At 40.7% G+C, this 24,376-nt stretch overlaps 1 protein-coding gene and 1 long non-coding RNA gene across 2 annotated transcripts in view; one reads left to right on the forward strand and one right to left on the reverse strand.

The window, feature by feature from the left end:
• Positions 1-3,069: 3,069 nt before the first annotated feature.
• On the reverse strand, positions 3,070-19,258 carry LOC131507618 (uncharacterized). Its single transcript, XR_009259594.1, has 4 exons — positions 19,150-19,258; positions 15,031-15,090; positions 14,392-14,533; positions 3,070-3,355 (listed from the first exon to the last, which is right to left on the reverse strand). It is a non-coding gene; the product is annotated as an uncharacterized LOC131507618 (long non-coding RNA).
• A 3-nt stretch (positions 19,259-19,261) lies between these two features.
• The window catches only part of TEC (tec protein tyrosine kinase), a 127,601-nt gene continuing 122,486 nt past the window's right edge, over positions 19,262-24,376 (forward strand). Inside the window, exon 1 of the mRNA XM_058722654.1 lies at positions 19,262-19,384. The gene's annotated coding sequence lies outside the window, so the exon portion shown is untranslated. The remainder of the gene's footprint in view (positions 19,385-24,376) is intronic.

Genomic DNA, 24,376 nt, shown 5'->3' on the forward strand with positions numbered 1-24,376 from the left:
GTGCTGGGTGCTCTGGTTGAGTCTGGGGCTGAGAGCAGATGAAATAGAGGGAGAAAATAACACATCTTTGCACCTTGTTTCCTTAAGTAGATTTATCTCAGCGAGTAAATTAAAAAAAAAAAAAGACATGTCAGTACAATTAGGTCTGTGGATGTGTGTATATGGCCACTGAAGTTTGTTTTTTACATCAAGGTGACCGTTTACTTAAGATTCTTTGAATAAAACTGTTGAGATATATATATATATATATATATATATATATATATATATATATATATATAATATTATTTGCTGGTTTTTATTGTGAATTCCTAACTTTTCTATGTCATACAACATGGGGTTCATTATCTCCATCACATCAGGAGAAGCTAGTTTTGGGCCATTCAAGGAAGGAGAGGAGCTAGTTAACTAGGCTGTCCCACACTGTTTTTCTCTAACATTATCTACACAGCAGTCACATTCTCCGCTTGCATTCCTTGGACTCATAATCAAAGTGCCTGCACTTAGGACCTGTGTGAGGAGTTGGTAATATGTATGCCAAGCTGTACTTTTCAATGTTTCTATCAGCCCCTGAGGACTCCAGTTGCATTATTATGAAAGGTGTTTAAGAACTTCCCGTAGGGTACAAGAGGGGCACCGGGGTGGCTCAGTCAGTTAAGTGCCCAACTTCGACTCAGGTTATGATCTCACTGGTCGTGCGTTCAAGTCCTGCATCAGGCTCTGTGCTGACAGCTCAGCGCCTGGAACCTGCTTCGGATTCTGTGTCTTCCTCTCTCTGCCCCTCCCCCACTCACACTGTCTCTCTCTCTCTCTCTCTCTCTCTCAAGAATAACAAAACATTTAAAAAAATTAAAAAGGGTACAAGAATTCTACTAAAGATTTTTTTTTTTCTGTTAAAGTTCACAATGCAGGAAATTATAAAGGGCAGAAAAACAGCTTGAGAATGAAGGCAGTTTTGAAAACAGAGCTGAGTTCATTAACCATCTTCTTCCACCAAGAGAAGTTTTTTATTCACTTGCTTGGCCATTTGCACCCAGCTAGGTGCAAATTGAAGGTATACAGTAGGTGCTAATCTTGCAAGCAGTTAAGAAGAAACCTTGGTATAATGTTATATGTTCATTATAACAATAAATAAGAAGAGGAAACAGGGGACAGCTTCTAGTATGTATCTGAAAATTTCAAAATGAAGAACCTCAAAATTAGCAAAGAAGGAAAGAAATTTCTCTTAAAGGAGAAAGATGTTTGCTTTTACCTCTTAGAAAAGATCAAGAGGTCTGCTATCAATTCAAGCAGACTCCCTAATAAGTAACAACAACGTGCCTGCCTGGCCAAATTTTCCTATGGGCTTTGTTCCCGCTATTGTTTAGAAGCCAAGAATTAAGTTGAACTGAAAAAGCCTAGCTTGTTTTCGGTCATCATATTGTGTTATCAATGTTATGAAATAACACACAATGTTAGAAAAACAAGTACAGCAAAAGGGAGTTCTTTATAACTGCTTTATTTCTGTATTTAAACCAGTTCTTGGGGAAAAGGGAACAGACGAGGCAAAAATGTTTCTCCTATTTTATTAATACGTGTAGTACAAAATCCTTTTAGTGTGGAACTCATTTGGCTGAGCACCTCTGAGAGGAAACCTCTGGGAGATGGTGTAGGACATGCCTTGATCTCAGTTTCTTATATAACCAGTTGCAGGTATTAGGGACCCCATGACACCAGGGCATAAGACATCATAGTTCTTGTTTTTCTAAACCAAATGTCATCAGCTTTGAGCTCTCATCCATGTACCTAGCAGGATATCAAATCTCAGCTACTGTTCAAGCCCTTGTCCTCCCTTCCACAGAATCATACAAGAATCACAGGCTAACACTGCCCCACTTTGAGAGGAGGCCTATACTTAAGTCCTTGGATATTGACTTCATTCCCATTGTCCATTCAAAGGATTGGAGGTTGAAAAATTCACATAGACATCAGATATTCTCCCCCATTTGTTGAGAGTTGCTTTATTAGTCTACTTGGGCTGACAAAAAATACTACAGACTGGGTGGCTTAAACAACAGAAATATATCTTCTCACAGTTCTGGAGGCTAGACGTCTAACATCAAGGTGAGAGTTAGCATGGTTTCTCCTGAGGCCTCTCTCCTTGGCTTATCCACAAGCACCTTCTCGCTGTGTGTTCATCTGGTCTACTCTCTGTGCACACATGCTCCTGGTTTCTTCCTCTTACAAGGACACCAGTCCCACTGGATTAAGACTACGTTTATGGGGCGCCTGGGTGGCTCAGTCGGTTGAGTGTCCGACTTCAGCTCAGGTCATAATCTCGCCATCCCTTCATCTCAGGTCATAATCTCGCCATCCGTGAGTTCAATCCCTGCGTCGGGCTCTGGGCTGACAGCTCAGAGCCTGGAGCCTGCTTCTGATTCTGTGTCTCCCACTCTCTCTGCCCCTCCCCCACTCACACTCTGTCTCTCTCAGTCTCAAAAGTGAATAAATGTTAAAAAAAAAAAAAAGACATTTATGACCAAAACTTAATTACTTTCTTATAGGCCCTAATTCCAAATACAGTCACATTGGGAGTTAGGACTCCAACCTATGAATTTTGGGGAGGAGGAAAAGACACAATTTAGTCCATAACAGTTGCCCTTGAAGGTGTTAACTGGAGCCCCAGGGGTTAGTGTAAAGGGATTGGTAATTCAGACTTGGATGAATTCAGAGGTGAGGAGGAAAGGGTGTGAACTGAGATCTGAGAGGTTTCTGCTTTCACCTTCTTCCTTCTTAACTCAAAGCTGGATCATATCTCTCCATCTAAAGCCAGCCAGGTGAATCCTTTTCAACTGGCCAGAAACACAGCCAATCTTCACTTTTCTCCCGAGTGATTCTGTGTTTTCTGTGTTTTTAAAGACCTTTTCCTTTCCCTTCTTTTCCCTTCTCACCCCCTCCCCTCCCTTCCTCCCTTCCTCCTATCTTCCTTCTTTCCTTCCTCCCTCCCTTCCTTCCTTCCTTCCTTCCTTCCTTCCTTCCTTCCTTCCTTCCTTCCTTCCTTCCTGGGATAGGGTGGATATTCATCAGACTGAAGACAAAGATTTTAGTGCCAATGGTTTATTTGGGAGGGGATTCCAGAAAGCACTCATAAAGAAAGAGGCATGAAAGTTTGCATGACTAAAGAGTTTTTAGTGAGCAGATTATCACTGAGGGTAACTGGGCCTCAATCCTGTTGGGATCCATGGCGAACATGACCCAGAGTTGTCCCATCCAAGGGCAGGGGAACTGGGGTATTTTTTCCTCCACTTCTCATTCATCACTGGCTGGTGGCAGCTCCCTGGGGATGTTAACTGACCTGGCATTTCTGGCCTGCTCCCTATAGAAGATCCAAGAAAAAGCTCTTAGGCTGAAGGTGCCTGACAGTGACCTTGTTCTTCTAGAGGAAAGGTCAGGGGATATATGAGGGACACTGACAGCTACTACAGTGGGGTGAGGCAGGGAAAGTAGAGTGACAGCAGGTAGTTTGTAAGAGGGGTGAACTAAGTAATTCAGCGGAACTGGCCCAGAGAAAGATTTTCTTTTTTAAAAAATCAATAAATATGCTGCAATATTAGCAGTACCTATCTCTATTTGCTTTGTTATAGTTACTTTAAAAATATTCTACAATTCAGGGTCACCTGGGTGGCTCAGTGGGTTAAGCATCTAACTTTGGCTCAGGTCACGATTTCACAGTTTTGAGTTTGAGCCCCACATCAGGCTCTCTGCTGTCAGCACAGAGCCTGCTTTGGATCCTTTCTCTGCACCTCCCCTGCTCGTGTGCTCTCTCTTTCAAAAATAAATAAACATTAAAAAAAAAAAAAGAAAACAATATTCTACAATTCAAACGTAATGTTAATTCTAATGGTTCTTCTTTGTTAGGTTTAAATCAATGTAATTTTACTATATTTTCCCTCTTTCCATGGCTTTTTCATTTTGCAGGCACAGAATAATGCTGTATGCCAGCCTCTAAAACTTAAATGTCTGCAGGACCTGGTGGTAACATCCATGGGTGAAGTGAGCTGAGAGTAATAAAATGGAGTCTATTGAAAAGAGAGTAGGAGGTATTGTGATAAATGCACAACAATGATCTGCCTGAAGGGGGCAGCAGCTACTGATCCTCAGGCAACTGTTGCAGAGTAGGAATGAGGATGTGATTTCAAGGAAAGCTGAGAAGCCGGAATATGCCAAGTTGCCTGATTATTAGCGTGGTGGTTAAGATCATAGACTCTGAAGTTGAATCACAGTCCTACCAGTTATTAACTACGTAACTTTGGGCAAGTTATTCAACTATTCTTGAACCCTCAGTTTTTTCATCTCTTGAATGGGACTAAAGATTGAACTAAAACCAGAAATAGACAAGATTGCTTAACTCACGCTCTAATTGAAATTCATTGTTCTAAATTCTCATCACACTTTCTTGAGGCATTGAAGAGGTTTGGCAATGATTGGATCTTTCCAACCTCCAGGCCAAAAAAGTCCTGACACCAACGGAATGCTTTAGAAGACCACGCCCCCTTCCCTGTCCATGATCACTGCTGAACACATACCACCCCCCACCCATGATCACCTGTCTCTGTGTGTTCTTTTGCACGTACCCCTTCAACTTCTCCCTATAAAACTCTAGGTGTCCATCTTGCAGGCCGAGAGGTCAGTTGCTAAGGCTTGAATCTGCCACCTCCCTTGGCTGCTGGCACCCTAAATAAATTTCTCCCTTTCTCTTTTCCAAACCCTCATCTTTTGATTTATCTCTTGTGATGAGTTTATCCAAGTTTGTTCGGCAATAGTGTTGGCAAATCTAGCCAGGAGCTGTTTTCACCTTGTCCGGCTCCCTAGGGATTTCAGCAGGAGGTGGCATCAGTGGTCAGCGTGTCAGGGTTTACCTCTCTCTTGAGATCAGTAATGTTTACAACACAGGGTTGTTGGCAGGATTAAATGGATCGAGTGCTTAGAACCATACTTAGCATTAAATGCTCAATAATTGTTGGCTACTGTCATTATCAGCTGTTAATTAAGATTTTAATTCAACTTTTAATTTTGAGTTAATTATAGATTCACATGTAGTTATGGGACAAAACTATAAAGAGATTTCATATTTCCCAGTTTCCTCCATTGGTAACATCTTGAAAAACTATATAGTAAAATATCACAAGCAGGATTCTGATGTTGATACAATCATACAGTATTTCCATCTCCATGAGGATCCCTAGTATTGTCCCTTTATAGCCATATCTATGGTGTTCTGCCCATCTCCCTTATTAATACCTAGTAACCACTAATCCACTCTCCATTTCTACAATTTTGTTATTTCTAGAATGTTATATACATGGAATTATATACTATGTAATCATTTTTATTGGCTCTTTTCCCTCCACATAATTTTCTGGAGATTTATCCAGATTGTTGGGTGTATCAGTTGAGTGTATAATTGGTTTCTTTTTGTTGCTGTTAGCATGATGAACTACAGTTTAACTATTTTTACCCGCTGAAGGACATAGGGTTTTCCCAGGTTTTGACTATTATAAAGAAAGCTACTATAAACTTTGAGTATAGGTTTTTGTGTGAACTTAAGTTCTCATTTCTCTAGGACAAATGCCTAAGAACAATTGTTGGGTCATAGGATAGTTGAGGGTTTGATTTTTAAAGAAGCTGCCAGACCATTTTCCTGAATAGCTCTAACATTTTACATTCCCAACCACAGTGTATGAGTGATCAAATTTCTCTCCATCGTTACTTGCATTTGATGTTGTCTTATGTTTTATTTCAGCCATTCTGATAGTTGTTTAGTGATATCTCATTGTAATTTTTATTTGTATTTACCAAGCATTGAATCATGTTGAAGATCTTTTCATGTGTTTATTTGCTATCTGTATATGCTGTTCAGTGAAATATCTCTTCATGTCTTTTGCCCATTTTTTCTTTTTTAAGGAGAGACAGAGTACGAGCAGGAGAGGGGATCAGAGAAAGGGAGACACAGAATCTGAAGCAGGCTCCAGACTCTGAGCTGTTAGCATAGAGCCTGATGCAGGGCTTAAACTCATGAGCCATGACATCATGACCTGAGTAGAAGTTGGACGCTGAACCCACTGTGCCACCCAGGCGCCCCTCCATTTTTCTAATTGGATTGTTTATTTTGTTGTGCTGTTGAGTTTTGAGATCTCTTTATATAGCCTAGATACTAGATACTAGTCTTTATCAGATACATAGTTTGTACATAATTTCTCTCAGTCTGCAGCCTGTCTTTTTATCCTCTTAACAGGGACTTTCACAAAGCAGAAGTTTTATTTAATTGAGACATAATTCACATAACTTAAAATTCACCATTTTAGGGGCGCCTGGGTGGCTCAGTCGGTTGAGCATCCGACTTCGGCTCAGGTCATGATCTCGCGGTCCATGAGTTCAAGCCCCGTGTCGGATTCTGTGCTGACAGCTCGGAGCCTGGAGCCTGTTTCAGATTCTGTGTCTCCCTCTCTCTCTGACCCTTCCCCATTCATGCTGTCTCTCCCTGTCTCAAAAATAAATAAACGTTAAAAAAAATAAAATCACCATTTTAAACTGTAGACTTCAGGGTTCTTTAAAATTGTATACACTATTGTTGTATAACCATTACGACCATCTAATTCCCCAACATTTCCATCACCCCAAAAAGAAACCCCATTCTTATTAGCAGTTAGCCCTAAATTCCCTCCCTCCCTCTATCCCCTGGCAAGCACTAATCTCTTTTCCGTCTCTATGGGTTTCCCTATGCTGGATATTTCATATAAATGAAATGAGTACAGCATGTGGCCTTCTGTGCCTGGCTTCTTTCACTTAGCATCATGTTTTCAAGGTTCATCCATGTTGTAGTGTATATCAGTACTTCATTTCTTTTAATGGTAGAATAATAATCCACTGTGTGTGTGTGTGTGTGTGTGTGTGTGTGTGTGTGTGTGTGTATGATATTTTGTTTATCTGTTTATCAGCTGATGGACATTTTGGTGGTGTTCATTTTTTGGCTATTTGAATAATACTGCAATGAGCATTTGTAGACATGTATTTGTTTGAGTACTTGTTCTCAATTCTTTGGGGTATACACCTAGGAGTGGAACTGCTGGCTCATATCTCAATTATATGTTCAACTTTTTAACTTTAAAATGTTTTGCACAGTACAAAATTTTTTCTTTGTTTTTCAAATACTGAAGCAGTCTTACAGTTCTGGAACAAACCCCAGTTGGTCATAGTGTATAATTCTTTTTAACTGAGTTCTATTTAATATTATTTTGCTAAAAATTTTAATGTCAGGGGCACCTGGTGGCTCAGTTGGTTGAGCATCCAACTCTTGGTTTTGGCTCAGGTCATGGTCTCATGGTTCGTGGGTTCAAGCCCCACGATGGGCTCTGTGCTGCAGTGTAGAGCCTGCTTGGGATTCTCTCTCCCTCTCTCTCTGCCCCTCCACCCCGTGTCTCTCTCATTCTCAAAATAAATTTAAAAAAAAATAAAAAAAAATTTTATGTCTATATTCATGAAGAATATTGGTCTGCAGTTTTCCTTTCTGGTACTGTTGTTCTCTGGTTTTGGCATTAGGGTAATACTAGCTTTATAAAATGAATTGGGAAGGGTCCTTTCTTCTTCTATTTTCTGGTGGACATTGTGAAGAATTAAATGTTAATTCTTTAAACATTTGTTAGAATTTTCCAGCAAAACCATTTGGTCTGAAGATTTCATTTGGGGGAGTTTTATTTTTAATTAATTAATTAACTTATTTTTGAGAGGGGGGGTGCAATAAGTGAGGGTGAAGAGAGAAAGGGAGAGAGAGAGAGAATTCTCTGAAGGGGAGGGGGAGGGGGAGGGGGAGGGAGAGGGAGAGGGAGAGGGAGAGGGAGAGGGAGAGGGAGAGGGAGAGGGAGAGAAAAGCGGGGCTCATCCAAAGTGGGGCTGGTGCTCAGGAACCTGAGATCATGACCTCAGCCAAAGTCAGATGTTTAAATGACTGAGGCACCCAGGTGCCCTGGGGAGTTCTAAAATTACGTCTTCAGTCCTTAACAGTTACAGGTTTTCCCACTTATTTCATACTGGGTGAGTTGTAGTCATTTGTACTTTTTAAGGATTAGTCTATTTCAAATAAATTGTCAAATTTATGTGCGTTGAAAAAAAATTTGTAATTATGTAATGGTGATGGATGTTAATTAGACTTTTTGTGGTGATACTTTTACAATATATACAAATACTGAGTCATTCTGTTGTGTACCTGAAACTAATATTCAATTATTTTTCAACTAAAAATTATACGTATAGATTTGTTTGTAATGTTCATTTATCATCATTTTTTAATTTTTAATTTTTTTGAAAATTTTGTGTTGAGAGAGAGAGACAGGGGAGAGAAGGGGAGAGGGGCAGAAGGAGAAGGAGAGGGAGAGAGGCACAGAGAGAGAGAGAGAGAGAGAGAGAGAGAGAGAGAGAGAGAGAGAGAGAATCCCAAGCAGGCTCCACACAGCATGGTGCCTGACGTGGGGTACCATCTTTTTGATGTTGGAATGGTGTGTAATGATTCTGCCCTGTTTCATTCCTGATACTGGTAACTTCCATCTTTTCTATTTATCTTTGAGTTTTCCCAGGTGTTTGTCAATTTTATTAATCTTTCTAAAGAACCAGCTCTTTCATTGATTTTCTCCATTGGTTTTTGGTTTTCAATTGCATTGATTTCTACTTTTATTTTTATTATTTGCTTCCGTTTGCTTTGGATTTATATTGCTCTTCTTTTTCTAGGTTCTTAAAATGGGAGCTTAGATTATTGATTTGAGAATTTTCCTATTTTCTAATGGATGCATTTACTGCTATAAATTTCTCTGTCTGCACTGTTTAGCTGTGTCCCACAAATTTTGAAATGTTGTTCCACAAATTTTAATATGTTGTTTATTTTTATTCCACTTAGATCATTTTTTGTTTTCCCTTATGATTTCCTCTTTGATACATGAATTATTCACAAATGCATTGTTTAGTTTCCTGTTTGTTTGGAGATTTGCCTGGTATCTTTCTGATACTGATTTCTGGTTTAATTTTATAGTGATCAGAACATATTCTGTATGAATTCAATTATTTTGAATTTGTTGTAGTTTGTTTTATGGCCCAGGATATGATCTACCTTGGTACATGTTCCATGGACACTTGAAAAGGATGTGTATTCCACTATAGGGTGGAGAATCCTGCCAAGTGTCAATTAGATCCTGTAGGTTGATGGTGTTGTTGGGAATTTTTCTATATCCTTGCTGGTTTTCTGTCTGCTTGTTCTATCAATTGTTGAGAAAGAGGTGTCTTTACAATTACAATTTAAATATAGTAATTTTGAGGGGCACCTAGCTGGCTCAGTTGGAGGAGCGTGTAACTCTTGATCTCAGGGTTCTGAGTTTGAGCCCCATGTTGGGTATAAAGACTACTTAAATAAATAAAACTTGAAAAAAAACACCTATCATAAAAAATTTTTAAAAATATAGTAATTTTGAGTATAAATTTCTTTGTATAGCTTTTTTTTTAGTGGGTGCTCTAGGTTTTACATTATATATATATATATACACACACATATATATATACATTATATATACATTATGTGTATATGTGTGTATATATATACACACACACACACACATATATATATATATATATATATATATATATACACACACACACACACACATATGTTTATATATATACACATACCAGCTTCTACTGGTATCATTATGTTATCAGTTTGAAGAAAATATAGAAACTTTATCTCCCTGGGACGCTGTTCAATTGGTTAAGCATCTGATTCTTTATTTTGGCTCAGGTCATGATCTCAGTTTGTGAGTTCGAGCCCCATACCAGGCTCCATGCTGACAGCGCAGAGCCTGCTTGGGATTCTCTCTCCCTTTCTCTCTTCCCTACCCCCTCTCTCACACGCATTCTCTCTCAAAATAAATAAACAGAAAAAAAATAAACTTTAGCTCCCTTTATGTACATTTACCCTCTTTTATTTAAAATTGTCCTAAACATTTCTTTCATATACTTTTAGAACCATTTGGACAATGTTACAATTTTTGCTTCAACTATCCATTGTAATTTAGAAAAAGGAAGAGGAGAGGGAAAATCTATTGTCTTTACCAATATTTTTACTTACTGTGTTCTCTCTTCATCACTGATATTCCAAGATGTCTTCTTTTTCTGATTTCTTTTTGTTTGGAGAACTTCCATTAGCCATTCTTTTAGGGTAAGTTGGCTGATGACAAGTTATCTTAATTTTCCACTATCTGAGAATGACTTGATTCACTTTTTTTAAAGTTTGTTTATTTATTTTTTAGTAATCTCTAACCCAACATGGGTTTCGATCTCACAACCCTGAGATCAAGAGTTGTATGCTCTTCCAACTGAGCCAGCCAGGCACCCCTCTCCTTCATTTTTGAAGGATATTTTTGGTGGGTATAGGATTGTAGGCTGGCTGGCCATTATTTTACTTTAACACTGAAAACTGTTGTGCTACTTCCTTCTGCACGGTTTCTGTTAAGAAATCAGCTGCCATTCGAATTGTTTTCCTTCCATAGGTAAGATGTTATAACTCACTGGTTTTAAGATTTTTTTTTTTTGTCTTTAGTTTTAAGAAGTTTGACTATGATGTGTCTTAGCATGGATTTCTTTGCCTTTATCCTGTGTGAAGTTTGCTTAACTTCTTGATCTGTAGGTTTACAGATTTTGTAAAATATGGAAAGTTTTCAGCTATTATTTTTTCAGTGCTTTTTCAGCCCTGCTCTCTTTCTCCTCTACTAATACTCTGAAGACGCAAGTGGAAGATCTTTTGTTATGGTCCCAGAGGATTGTTCATGGATTTGCTTTGTTTTTGTTTGTTCAGACTGAGTAACTTCTATTGCTCTCTCCAGTTCACTGAAGTCTATATTTCATGCATCCTGCTGAAGTCTATCCATGGAGTTTTAAAACTTTAGGTTTTGGGGCGCCTGGGTGGCTCAGTCGGTTGAGCATCCGACTTCGGCTCAGGTCATGATCTCACGGTCCGTGAGTTCAAGCCCCGCGTCGGGCTCTGGGCTGATGGCTCAGAGCCTGGAGCCTGCTTCAGATTCTGTGTCTCCCTCTCTCTCTGACCCTCCCCCGTTCATGCTCTGTCTCTCTCTGTCTCAAAAATAAACATTAAAAAAAAAATTAAAAAAAACAAAAACAAAAACTTTAGGTTTTGTATTTTCAGTTCTAAAATTTCCATTTGGTGAATTTTTAGGTCTTCTACTTCTTTGCTGAGATTTTCTATATAAAAAAACATTTGTTTCAAGTGTGTGTGTAACTGCTCATTGAATCAGTTTTATGATGGTTGCTTTAAAATCTTTTTCACAAAATTCTAACCTCTCTGTAATCTTAGTGTTGGTGTCTATTTATTACCTTTTTTTAAAATTCAGTTTGAGATCTTGTTTCTTGATATAGTAAGTTATTTCAGTTGAAACCAGGACATTTGGGGAATTATGTTATGAGATTCTGGATTGTATTTAAGCCTTTGTTTTATCTGGCTTCTTCTGACACTACTTTGGCAGAGGAAGGTGGAGGGGCACTGTCTCTACCAGCTACCAGTTGGAGTTAGAAGTTCGGGTTTTCCACTCTTCCTCCATTGACAATCAAGGGAGGTGCTTCCCATTACTGCTAGGTGGGGTTGGAAGTTCCAGTTCTCTCCTGGTTTTCAGTGACACCTCCCTGGCTGAGAGGGATAGGAATTTCCTGTTACTGCTCCCCACGTGACTTCCAGTGACACTACAGTGTGGGGATATGTGTGGTCTCAATAATTGATTTTGTATTCTTGTTTGAATTTATTGTGTAAATCCATTTTGGTTTTAAATATGTATAAAATACTATATACATGAATAATGTATAACAAGTTTTATATTTACATATAGTTAAGTAAATTAGGATGAAAATGTTTTGTTTATAGTGACAAAGCGGGCAAAGACATGAACAGACACGTTTCTTTTTCTTTTTAAATGTTTTTATTTATTTTTGAGACACAGAGAGACAGAGCATGAATGGGGGAGGGGCAGATAGAGAGGGAGACACAGAATCGGAAGCAGGCTCCAGGCTCTGAGCTGTCAGCACAGAGCCTGACGTGGGGCTCAAACCCACGAACTGTGAGATCATGACCTGAGCTTTAACCAACTGAGCCACCCAGGTGCCCCAACAGACACTTTTCCATAGAAGACATCCAGATGGCTAACATTAAAGACTCTCAACATGAACAGATGCTCAACATCACTCATCATCAGGGAAATACAAATCAAAACCAAAATGAGATGTCACCTCACACCAGTCAGAATGGCTAAAATTAACAGCTCAGGAAACAATAATGTTGGCAAGGATATGCAGAAAGGGGAACACTTTTGAACTGCTGGTGGGAATGCAAACTGGTGCAGTCACTCTGGAAAACAGTATGGAGATTCCTCAAAAAATTAAAAATAGAGGACCCTACAACCCAGCAATTGCACTACTAGGTATTTATCCAAGGATGCAAAAATGCTGATTCGAAGTGGCCCAGGCACCCCAATGTTTATAGCAGCACTATCAACAATAGGCAAATTATGGACAGAGCCCAAATGTCCATCAACTGATGAATAGATAAAGAAGATGTGGTATATATATATATATATATATATATATATATATATATATATATATAGTGAAATATTACTCAGAGATGAAAAAGAATGAAATCTTGCCATTTGCAACAACATGGATGGAACTAGAGTATATTATGCTAAGCGAAATAAGTCAGTCAGAGAAAGATAAATACCACATAATTTCACTCATATGTGGAATTTAAGAAACAAAACAGATGAACATAGGGGAAGGGAAGGAAAAACAAGATAAAAAAAAAAACAGAGAGGGAGGCAACCATAAGAGACTTTTGAATGCAGAGAACAAACTGAGGGTTTTTGGAGGGGCGATGGGTGGGGGATGGGCAAAACAGGTGATGGGTACTAAGGAGGGCACTTGTGATGAGCACTGGATGTTATATGTAAGTGATGAGTCACTAAATTCTACTCACAAAACCATTATTACCCTATATGTTAACTAACTTAGATTTATTTATTAACGTTTATTCATTTTTTTTTTTAAATTTTTTTTTTTTTCAACATTTTTTATTTATTTTGGGACAGAGAGAGACAGAGCATGAACGGGGGAGGGGCAGAGAGAGAGGGAGACACAGAATTGGAAACAGGCTCCAGGCTCCGAGCCATCAGCCCAGAGCCTGACGCGGGGCTCGAACTCACGGACCGCGAGATCGTGACCTGGCTGAAGTCGGACGCTTAACCGACTGCGCCACCCAGGCGCCCCTAACGTTTATTCATTTTTGAGAGACAGAGCACGAATGGTGGAGGGGGCAGACAGAGAGGGAGACACAGAATCCAAAGCAGGCTGCAGGCTCTGAGCTGTCTGCGCAGAGTCTGATGTGGGGGCTTGAACTCACGAAATGTGAGATCATGACCCGAGCCCAAGTCAGACGCTTAACTGACTGAGCCACCCAGGTGCCCCAACTAACTTGGACTTAAATAAAGTTAAAAAAAAAAAATGTTTTGTTTATAAAGGCTTTCTACTCTACTCCAGTTTGAGAAACACTGACGTGGGTGATGACATGGCCTGATGCCCAAATCAGGAGTCTCTGGAGATATTCCTATTTCTGCCCAGGTTGTTTCACCTACATGAAAAGACAGAAGGAGCTGGGGCCCTGACGCTATGGACATCATGCCAGTGTGACACTGACTTTTTATAGACAAGGGAAAAGTAAACTCCTACTAAGGGCTCTATTAGTTTCCTACTGCTGCTGGAACATATCATCACAAACTTACCACTTTACAACAACACAAATGTGTTCTTGTACAGCTCTAGAGGTCAGCAGTCCGAAAGCAGTTTCACTGGGCTAACATCAAGTTGTCAGCAGGGCCGGTTCCCTCTGGAGGCTCTAGGGCAGAATCTGTTTCCTTGCCTTTGTCAGCTTCTAGAAGCTGCCTGCAATCCTTGGTTTGCAGTCCCTGCATCTTCAAAGCAAGCCGTGTAGCATCTTCCAACCTCTCCCTTGCTCTCTGTCCTCTGTTTCTCTCATCACATCCCCTTTTCTGACTCTGAAGCTCCTGCTTCTCTCTTGTAGGACTCTTGTGAGTCCTACACTGGGCTCATCTGGATAGTCCACAATAATCTACCTATTTTAAGATCCTTCACTTACTCACATCTACAAAGTTCCTTTTATCATATAGGTTAACAGATTCCTGGGTTCTGGGGATTTAAGATGTGGACATCTTTGGGAGTCGTTACTCACCTACCAAGAGGGGATGCTGTTAATTTGCAGTTAAAATTTTAAAACTAAAATTTTAAATGACTGACCTTTTCACCAGAGTGTAAGCTCCACCATAACAGGGAGTTTGTCAGGATGGTTCACCAATGGTTTCTCGGCTTTCTGCTAACGCAGTGATGGTCACATTTTCCTGACTGTCACTGTTGAGGAGGCAGCTAGGTAGAGAGCATTCTAGGCAGAAGAAACAGCAAGTGCAAGACATCAGGGCATAGTATACTTTTTATTCATACTTATAATAATATAACATTTGATATGACATAGCTCATTTTATCTCAATTCTCATGAACTATCAAGTCGTGGATACACTGTACCCATTTTTTAATTAAAAATTTTTAAAAATGTTTATTTATTTTTAATTATTTTATGTTTATTTTTGAGAGAGAGAGAGAGAGAGAGAGAGAGAGAGAGAGAGAGAGAGACAGAGTGAGCAGGGGAGGGGCAGAGAGAGAGGGAGACACAGAATCTGAAGCAGGCCCCAGAGGTGTGTCAGCCCAGAGCCCCACGCGGGGCTCAAACTCACGAACCGTGAACTGAAGTTGGAGGCTTAACCGACTGAGCCACCCAGGAGCTCCTATACTGTACCCATTTGAAACACTATTTAGATCCTAATCCCAAACACAAACTGGTCAAACCCTGAGGGTTTCACTCCGTATGTTTCTCATCTTTACCTTTGATTCTGTTTCTTCTGAATGTAAACTGGTTTTACATCTGTGCCTTCTTTTCTGACTCTGCAATTTAAAAAGTTTTTGCTTACTATTAAGTCAACACAAAAACATTATACAAGGAATTGTTTTTTGTTTTTAAACCCATGATCCATGATTAAACCTTTATTTTCTCTGGCACACTTGCATGGTTTAAGCGTGCAAAATCCAGAGTCCTACGGCTTTATATTCACTTCCTAGCTTTGCCACTCACTAGCTGTGTGACTTTGGGCAAATTACTTAGATCTTCTCTGCTTCAGTCTCCTCATCCGTAAAGCAGAAATAACAACTGTGCCTACCTCACACAGCTGTTGTGAAAATTAGATGAATTAATCTAATGTACTGAAAATGGAGCCTGGCACACAGGAACCCCTCAAAAACTATTAGTCACTTTTCTTATTTTCAACCCAACAATTTTCTATGCACATAATTTTTATTTAATTGCAATAATAAAACATAAAACAATCATAGGATACATAAAGCACTGTATTCTACTTTTTTCATTTAATGTTCATAAGTTTTCCTCTACATTCCTATATTAATTTAGATACTTAAAAAAATTTTTTTTATCCATTTATTTATTTTGAGAGAGAAAGAGACAGCACAAGTGAGGGAGGGGTGGAGAGAGAGGGAGAGAGAGAATCCCAAGCAGGCTCTGCACTACCAGCACAGAGTCCGATGCGGGGCTTGATCCCATGAAGCCATGAGATCATGATGTGAGCCGAAACCAAGAGTTGGACACTTAACAGAGTGAGCCACCCAGGTGCCCCTAACCTAGATACTATTTTTAGTGATAGCCTGACGTTCCATACTGTCGATAGTTTTGGCTTAAACATTTCCTTGTTATTGGGCATTTAGTTATTGTATTATTTTTAGTTACGATCTCAAAATCATGCTTTGTATATGATGCTTTTTCTTTCTTTTGAATGATTCATTTAGCAATTGTTCCTAGGAGTATAATTCTTGATTTTGTGTCCAACATTTAAAACTCCATGGGGCGCCTGAGTGGCTCAGTTGGTTAAGTGTTCAACTCTTGATTTCAGCTCAGGTCATGATCTCATTGTTTGGCAGATGGAGCCTCATGTTGGGCTCTGCACTGACAGCATGGAGCCTGCTTGGGATTCTCTCTCTCTCTCTCTCTGCTCCTACACCCCTCCACCGCCAAATTAATAAATAAACTTAAAACTCCTTCTTACAGCAGGTGCCTCAATGGCTCAGTAGCTAGAGCGTGCAACTCTTGATCTCAGGGTTGTGAGTTCAAGCTCCATGTTGGGTGTGGAGCATACTTAAATACAAAATACAAACAAAAACCCCACAAAACTCTTTCTTTCCTTCTACATCATTCCAAAGAAGCAACTACTTTCAGTACATGATGGAAAGAGAAGCAGACATATCATATTACCACAGTGAAGTCATTTTCATGTAGGAACAGACTCCTGATAAAGAACTGATAAGGTCTATAGTATTATCATCATTGTTTTCATCATTCATTCATTCAACAAACATGTGTTATTCATGTAGGGTGGGTCAGGTCCCTTGTGGGTAGGAAGAAAGTTACAAAAGAAAGCCAGAGACTTAAAAAAAAGTGTGATGAGCTCCAAATACAAACATTTTATTTATAAACCTTCCAATTCAGTGTCTTTTAATGCACAATGTGGAATCTTTGTGCAAGTTAAAAAGAGGTGTTTTCTTCTCTCAAGGAACTAAAATTATGTCAACCTGATACTGGTCATCCAAACATACAAATTTTATAGAAGTCATGGGGATATCTTGTAAGAAGGAAGTCCTTGTCTGTAAGAAGTCTACGTAAATGCCTTTGTTTTTTCTGTACCTCAGCATTATTTTAAAATAAAGAAGACAGTAATGATGCGGTTGGAATCTTCTGTTTGGAAACAGAAGGAGGAAGTCTGAGTTATATAGGCTTCAACTTTGTTTTCTGTTTTCTATTAAAACTACTGAACTTTTCACATAAGAAATAATAGAGATTAATTTTTTTTTTTTTTAGCCCACCACATCCTGAGTTCAGTTTTACACCTTTTCATCAGTATAGCTAAAGTTCTATAAAAGCCTCTCTTGCTGTCTTTATCTCTGTTTCTTTTTTTTATCAACACTCCACTGAAAACAACTGCCAGTACTCTATACTACATGCTTTGGGTATGATATACCTGTGGCAGCCACCTACCTAAATTGAGAACGTAATGAGTGTCTTCTTTTAGGCAACAGCAAAACATTATGGAAACTACCCCAACTATCACTGATAATGAATTCTGTTACTGGGATATTCTGTTCACAGATCAGTTGTCCCTGGTTTTGAGAATTAAGACAGGTAATATAGACATTTTACTGTCTTTTTTATTTTTAAACTTTATGAAGGGGTAATAAGGGTCTGGGTTTGTTGCCCTTTCAGTCAGACTTCATCAACTTTGAAAATCTCATTTCCATTAAGTCAGAAATAGGAGCCACCAGAGTCACCTGGCGAGCACAGGCAAAGTGATTTGGAAATCAGTTTGTTTGGTTACCACGACATCAGTTAACCAACCCCTTAAGACAGTGGCTCTACCACCTTTGGGCATCAGTCCATTTGATGGAAGTGTTAAGTGTGTGTGTGTGTGTGTGTGTGTGTATGAGTTTTTATTGGAGAAAACCAACCTTATTACTATAACAAATAATTATAACTCTCTTACACACACACACACACACACACACACACACAATTTTTTTGTTCTGTTTTGTTTTGCATACAATTTCAGAAGGTTCCTTACGTCTGCTCCCTCAAAGAACACCTGCTCTGGAGGAAATTATGTTGACTAGTCAACAGTAGTTTCTGAATGGGTAAGAGGCAGGAGAGATGGGGGCTGGGACGAAACAGTGGATCACAAAAGAGAAATTTTACTAGATTCGTTCTGAGTGCAGGTCATTATGCTCAAGGCCCCCCCCCCCCCAAGAGGGAGGGAGGATTGGAACCAGAAGGCCTTGTGCTCTCCTCCCATCCCTCCCCTTTCCTAACTAATGACTTAGCCGAGTTATTAAACTTCCCAACCTTTAGTTTTTTTAAAATTTTTTTTCCCCCTGTAAAATGAAATCTTGTCAGACTTCTTAGGGTTTATTGTATGCTTGAAGGAGAGTCCCAGATAAGCATGAGCTTGTAACTATTAATGTACTTGCCTTCCCTTAGCTTCATCTTCAGGGTTGACTGCCTGTCCCCTTGTTCAGCGCCCAGCTCCACTGTCACCTTCCCAGAGGAGTCTCCAGGACGACCAGGTGGAAAGTAGCCTCCCTCTCCTCATCACTCTCAATGCCACCACCCTGCTGTATGACTATAGTCAACACATCTCATATGTGCATTGGTTTCATTTTGAACTTGCTTCTTGTCTTTTCTCCCCCCAAACTAGAATACAAGCTCCTTTGAGGGCAGAGCCCTCCTCTTGTTTTCCCCGGGCCTGTAACAGTTCCCTGCACACGGTGGACACTCAGATTCTGGTGTCAGGATGGCAGTGGTTTAGAGGGCAGACTCCAGAGGAGGACGATCTGGATTTAGATCCCAGCTTTTCAGCTTACTATGCTGAGCGACATGAGATTGGTTATGTAACTTCTCTGTGCCTCACTTTCACCACATGTAAAATGGGGGATTCTGATATAGCATATACTTTATAGAAATGTTAATACATGTAAAGTACCAAAACAGAGCCTGGCACACCGTCAGTCTTACACAGGTGCTGTTTTCTACTTTTCAGTGAGTGAGGCAAGTGTTAATACATTAACAGTCAATGCACGTGACCTTGTAAGTGTATCAGATGTGCTCCGATGCCTCAGGTTTGACAGAAAAAGACTTACTCTTTTCATAAAACTCTTGCTTCGCTCCACTGCACCGTGCCATCCACCTGGCCCGCCACCGCTTAGCGGAAGGGGAGGTGCGGTTCCTAGTTCCGACAGAGTCCCCAGTCACCCACAGGTGGCACTGCTCGGGGTTCTCCCGGGGCCGGGGATGTCCCAAACCTCGCGGGGCGTTTCTCCCGGGGTAGGAAGTCTGGGCCTAGGGAAGCCCAGTGCCGCGCTGGGGACACAAGGGACGCTCCTCCGACTTACCTGAAACTCCAGCTGGGTCTCAGGAGCCGGGACGCGCGTCCAACCCACTCCCGCCTCCAGTCTCAAAACCGCCCCAGGGCTCGTGGGAACCGGTTGCTGCGGGCAGAAGCGAGCGGGGGCGGAGCGAGCGGGGCGGGGCGGGGGTGGGGCCTGCGGGCTCCGGGCTCCGAACTCCTCGGCGCCCGCGGGACTTCACACTGTCGGCGGCTCCGCGCACCCCGCGGGCTCCAGCCAGGTAAGGACGCCGCGCACGCGGGTTGGCCGGGCCGGCCCCGGGACTGCGGGGATCCGGGCAGGAAAGGGTCGGGACCGGCGCGAGGCGAAAGGTGGCTTCCACGAGGCCAAAGACTGGCCTTCCTGGGATGAGGAAGATTTTATCCCTAACGCGGCGTGGTGAGCGCGGGCCCGCCACGCCAGGTGAGGGACCCGGTCCCCTTGGGTCCGAGAAGAAGGGACAGGTGCGCGCTTCCGCGGAGTCGCACCTTCCCGGCGGCCCGCGCCTCCCGGCCTCTCGAGTTCAGGCGCTGGCCTCTCCGGAGGAGCCCCCGCCCCCTTTCTTTTCGGGTCCCAGGGCTCAGGCCGCCCTGCGGCAAGTTCAGCGTTGGGTTCGCTTCCCAGCTGCGCAGCCAGGTTGGTTCGTCCTCTCTGGGTGGCAGCACAGCCTCGATTGAAAGTTGGCACCATCGACGGAGACATTCCACAGTTGTACGTGTCCGAGTGCCTCACCCCACCAAATTCACTTTTTTTTTTTTTTTTTTTAATCTGGGAAATTGTTTGAATCTTGAAAACAGGGGTTCGGTGACTACAAGTATTGGAAAAAACTAGGATCTTGACCTGGGAGTGTGCGCTTTTCTTGGATCCTAAATTTCCTTTTGATCTGAAAATTTTTTTCAAGGAAGAATAATAATGTGTTTCTGTGTACCAGGTTCAGAAACACTCTCATCTGTTGCCATTCTTTGGAAACTGGAATATTTGATTAGAAGAGTTGACCTCAGTGTCAACTGGGAACAGGATGGGCTGGTGGCTAAGTGAGTTTGAAGGTTAAAATAGTTGAGCGTTTTGAGCATATACCCTGTGTTTTTCCAGTGAGTGCCCATTTTCCTTTTAGGAAATTCTGAGAATTTAATCTCTTTGAGATGAGTCTCCCCTAAAGAGCTGAGGAGGAAAAAACAACCTCAACAAACCAGTGGGTTTCCCAATTAAGTTTAGGATGTAACAGGTTGGTTTGTGACCCTGGTAGTTCCTTAGTCAGCAAGAATCACATGGGGGATGGAATATCATGATTTATAGGGAGAAAAGAAAGTATGTTGTAATTTTCTCATCATGTACGGGAAAGTATTTTTTAGTTCAGTTACATTTTCAGGGTTTAGGAAAGACCTATACTTTCCCCATGCCTCAATTAATCTGATCAATATATCACTATTCTTGGCAATTCATGATGCTTACTGCAGTGTATTTATGTTAGTGAGTTTGATTCTTCCCATAAGGGTGTGTATGTTTGCTTTTTGGAACTGTCTAGGGCAAGTGTTGGAAACACATGCAAATCAGTGCTGTGCTCTAGTTGGCAAAACCTTTGCTCCACATAGGTCTTTGAACTAAAATTTTCACAACTCCCCAAATAGAAACGAATATAGAATACTCATGTTTGCTCTAGCACGTTTAACCTGTTTACTTATTCTGTACTAAGCCAGTTATCATGTTATTTCAGCAGATGGTTACTCAAGGGCAGGAGCTATGTTTTATCAAATCATGGTCAAGCTCAGAGAATGGTAACCTTTGCTCTGTAAAGTTGACCCTTGACAGGGTGGCTGGAAGGGTTATGTTTGGGGAAGAATTGTTGGTCTCCCTGCCTTGCTCTGCATATCCAGAGTGCTAGGAACTGAACCTTGGGTCTCTAAGTACACCTCTGCTTACAGGTTCCTCCAGGTTGGCTGGGTTGGTGCCTCCTCTCCCTGCCTGGCTCTTCTGGTTTTATGCTTCCACCCCACTCCACCCCTCCCTGGATTCCTACCCTTAGGGAGAATTACCTTATTGTTCAGGGCAGAGAGACTAGGTCCACATAGTTTGCACAGGGGTGTTGACCCTCAGCCTAGTGCTGGGTCCCCCGAGGATGTTTAGTAAATATCTGTTGAGGACAACGTCACTTGTTTTAGAGTCCTTATTCTCTCTTGTTATTTAGTCTACAGAGGTGAAAAGGAGTGAGGTTGAACGCAGATCAATCATTTTAGGGGCCAGTTGCCTTGGTCAGATTAGTGTAGTAAAGGGGACATCGGAGTCTCTTAGTGAAATTAGCTCATGGTTGTTGGCAATTGTAAGATTATCCTGTACTATGTGATTATGCCATGAGAATAGCTTTGTTGAAAAGAATCCCAGAAGAGGGGGGCTTATTAGTTATCTCCACCTGGACTTGCCTTTTTGTCTCTGCCCTAGATCAACCACTCCTTCCGTGGTTGGATTATAACTATTACCTTTCCCACCGCATTTGGTTGCTCAGAGCTCAGATGACCACAGCTATTGTGGCCTAGATGTAGAAAATTACATTTTCTATTGTTTGGGAAAAACAAGGATGGCATTTTGCCAAATTCCATGTATATATATGGAATATATATGGAATATATATATATGTGTATATGTATGTATATATACATATACATATATACATATACATACATATATATACACACATATATATGTACATGTATATATGTATATATATACATGTACATATATATGTATATATATACATATACATATATATGTATATATATACGTATATATGTATATACATTTAAGCTTTTTAAAAATGTTTATTAGTTTTGAGAAAGAGAGACAGAGAGAGCGAGCCAGCATGAGTGGGGGAGGGGCAGAGAGAATCCCAAGCAGGTGCCATGCTGTCAATGCAGAGCCTGATGCAGGCTCGAACCACGAAGTGAGATCATGAGCTGAGCTGAAATCAAGAGTCGGATGCTTAACCAGACTGAGCCACCCAGGCACCCCAGTTTTAAACTTTTAATCTAAATTAGATTTCTCTCTTTCTAGAAACAACCACATGTAATTCTTTGAGCTGGTTATTTTGGTACTTGTTGCTTATAGTTGCTACTTCTTGAGTTTTGCAGTTTGAGGCTTTATCTGTTGACTTCCCACTATGGAAGAGGATGACGTGGCTCCCTTTTTTCCTCTCACCCCCCCACCCCCACCCAACCACAGCTTCCCTAATTTTCCATCCTTGCAGTGGTTAAACAGTAATTTTGATTAGATCAATATACATAGCTAAGCAGAGCACAGCTTTTTGTTTTCTTGGGAGTTCATCATTGCTTTGTTTGTTCATTTAGTTTCTTACGTCTTCATCGTTAATTCTCTGGCCAAGAAATCTCTTGGCCAGATTTCTGAAACTTGCCTCAGATGCATTAGGTATTCTGCCAATTTCCTTTTCCTGAAGTTGTCCCTGAGCCTCCTGGCTTGCCCTAATATGGACCAGTTCACCTCTACACATGGGACACAGTTGTCACCCTGAGGACTTCCTTTCGTCATCATCCTGGGGACCCCCATCATTTCTCTCCTCTTAACCTGTAGCGCATGTCCTCTCTGTCTTGGTAGAGTCCTTTGTTTTGATAGAGTACATCCTCAAGGAGCTTCTTGGAAAAGATGGATGGATATGTATTTTTTTCTTGATGGTGAATGCCTCTAAATCGCTGTTTTCTACTGACAATTGATAGTTTAGAATTTTAGGATGGAAATTTTGAAAGCATTGTTTCATTGCCTTCTAGGTTGTGGTGTTGCTATTGAGAAATTCGGAACTGTTCTGATTCCTTAATTTTTGCTGTAATTTGCTGTACAGTTTACAAACCTACTGAGTCCTTCATGGAAGTTCATAGAATTTTCTCTTGGCCTCCATAATCCTGAAATTTCATGATGCTCCTTCTTAGTATGGGTCTGCTTTCATCCATTGTGCTGGGCTCTTTGAATCCTGAAACTTTTACCCTTCAATTTGGGAAGTTTTCTTGAATTAACTCATTGATAATTTCCTCCTCTCCATTTTCTGTGATGTGTCTTTCAAAAACTCTTATTGTTTATATATTAGATATTTTGGACTAGGCCTCTAATTTTCTTTCCTAATATGTATCTTTTAATTTCTTGGTTCTACTTTTGGGGTGATTTTTTTTTCAATTTTATCATCTCGTCCTTCCACTGAGTTTTTAATAAGTATAATCATATTTTTAATATTTTAAATTAAAAGCTCTTTGTTTTCTGAGGGTGTGTGTGTGTGTGTGTGGTACATTGAAAGGAAGGAAAAATTCTTCTCTACCCTCAAGATCTTCTAGCTGGACTAAGAATTAAATTTAAATCAGACAGATTAATGAGAGGAAAAAAACCAGTTTTATTCCATATGCACAGAGGCCCAATTATGAAATTGAGACCTAAAGAGATGATGAGGCAGGCAGGCAGGCAGGCAGGCAGGTTTTTTATATTTTTTAGACATAGAGACAATAAATCTGTGAGGAATTAACAGGACAAAGAAAATTTGGGAACTCCAATTGGTAAAGAATTCTAAACAGAATTTGAGCTGTGGTAGTAAATGAGTAAAAAGTAACCAGAGTTGTTTATAGAACCTTCTGGGCTCTACATTTCCCATCTCTGGAATTAAGGTAGTCTTTTTACCTCCTGATGCAGGGAGGGTACCTTTCACTTGGGAGATTTATTTCCCGCTTTCAAGGGACAGAGGAGGGTCTGGTGTTCTTGCTGCATAGGCTGTCTCCTAAGTAACTTTTATTTAAAATAATCAACATGCCAAAGTGGCATATTTGGAGGTGGCCTGCCCTTGGCCCCTTCCATATCTATTTCTTGCTTTTATTTTATGGTTTCAGTGTCTTATCTGTCTTATCTCTCTGCGGAGTTTAATTTTTTTGAAAGTTTTTTCCTTCCTTCACAGACTCAGTTTCCCCATGTTGCCTTTGTCTGTTGATTTAAGTCTCTGTCTTTCCTGTTAGAGACTTTCCTCATATTCCTCATACCCTTTTATTGTCTGCTCACATTTGAGTCGGGGATTAGGAGCTGAAGTTGTGTGTGGGCTTGTTGACCGGGAATTTCACTGTCAGGTGATCTGGCTGGGGTTTTATTTGGAGAAACTGATGTCATTACCTCTTGGGCCACTGAGAGTCCTCAGAAAAGGGTCTTCCACTCTTTTCCTGGACAGTGATGGAGAGCTTGGCTGCCAGTGATCTGGGAA

This window comes from Neofelis nebulosa, chromosome 3, assembly GCF_028018385.1.
Source record: "Neofelis nebulosa isolate mNeoNeb1 chromosome 3, mNeoNeb1.pri, whole genome shotgun sequence".
NCBI classification, from domain to species: domain Eukaryota; kingdom Metazoa; phylum Chordata; class Mammalia; order Carnivora; family Felidae; genus Neofelis; species Neofelis nebulosa.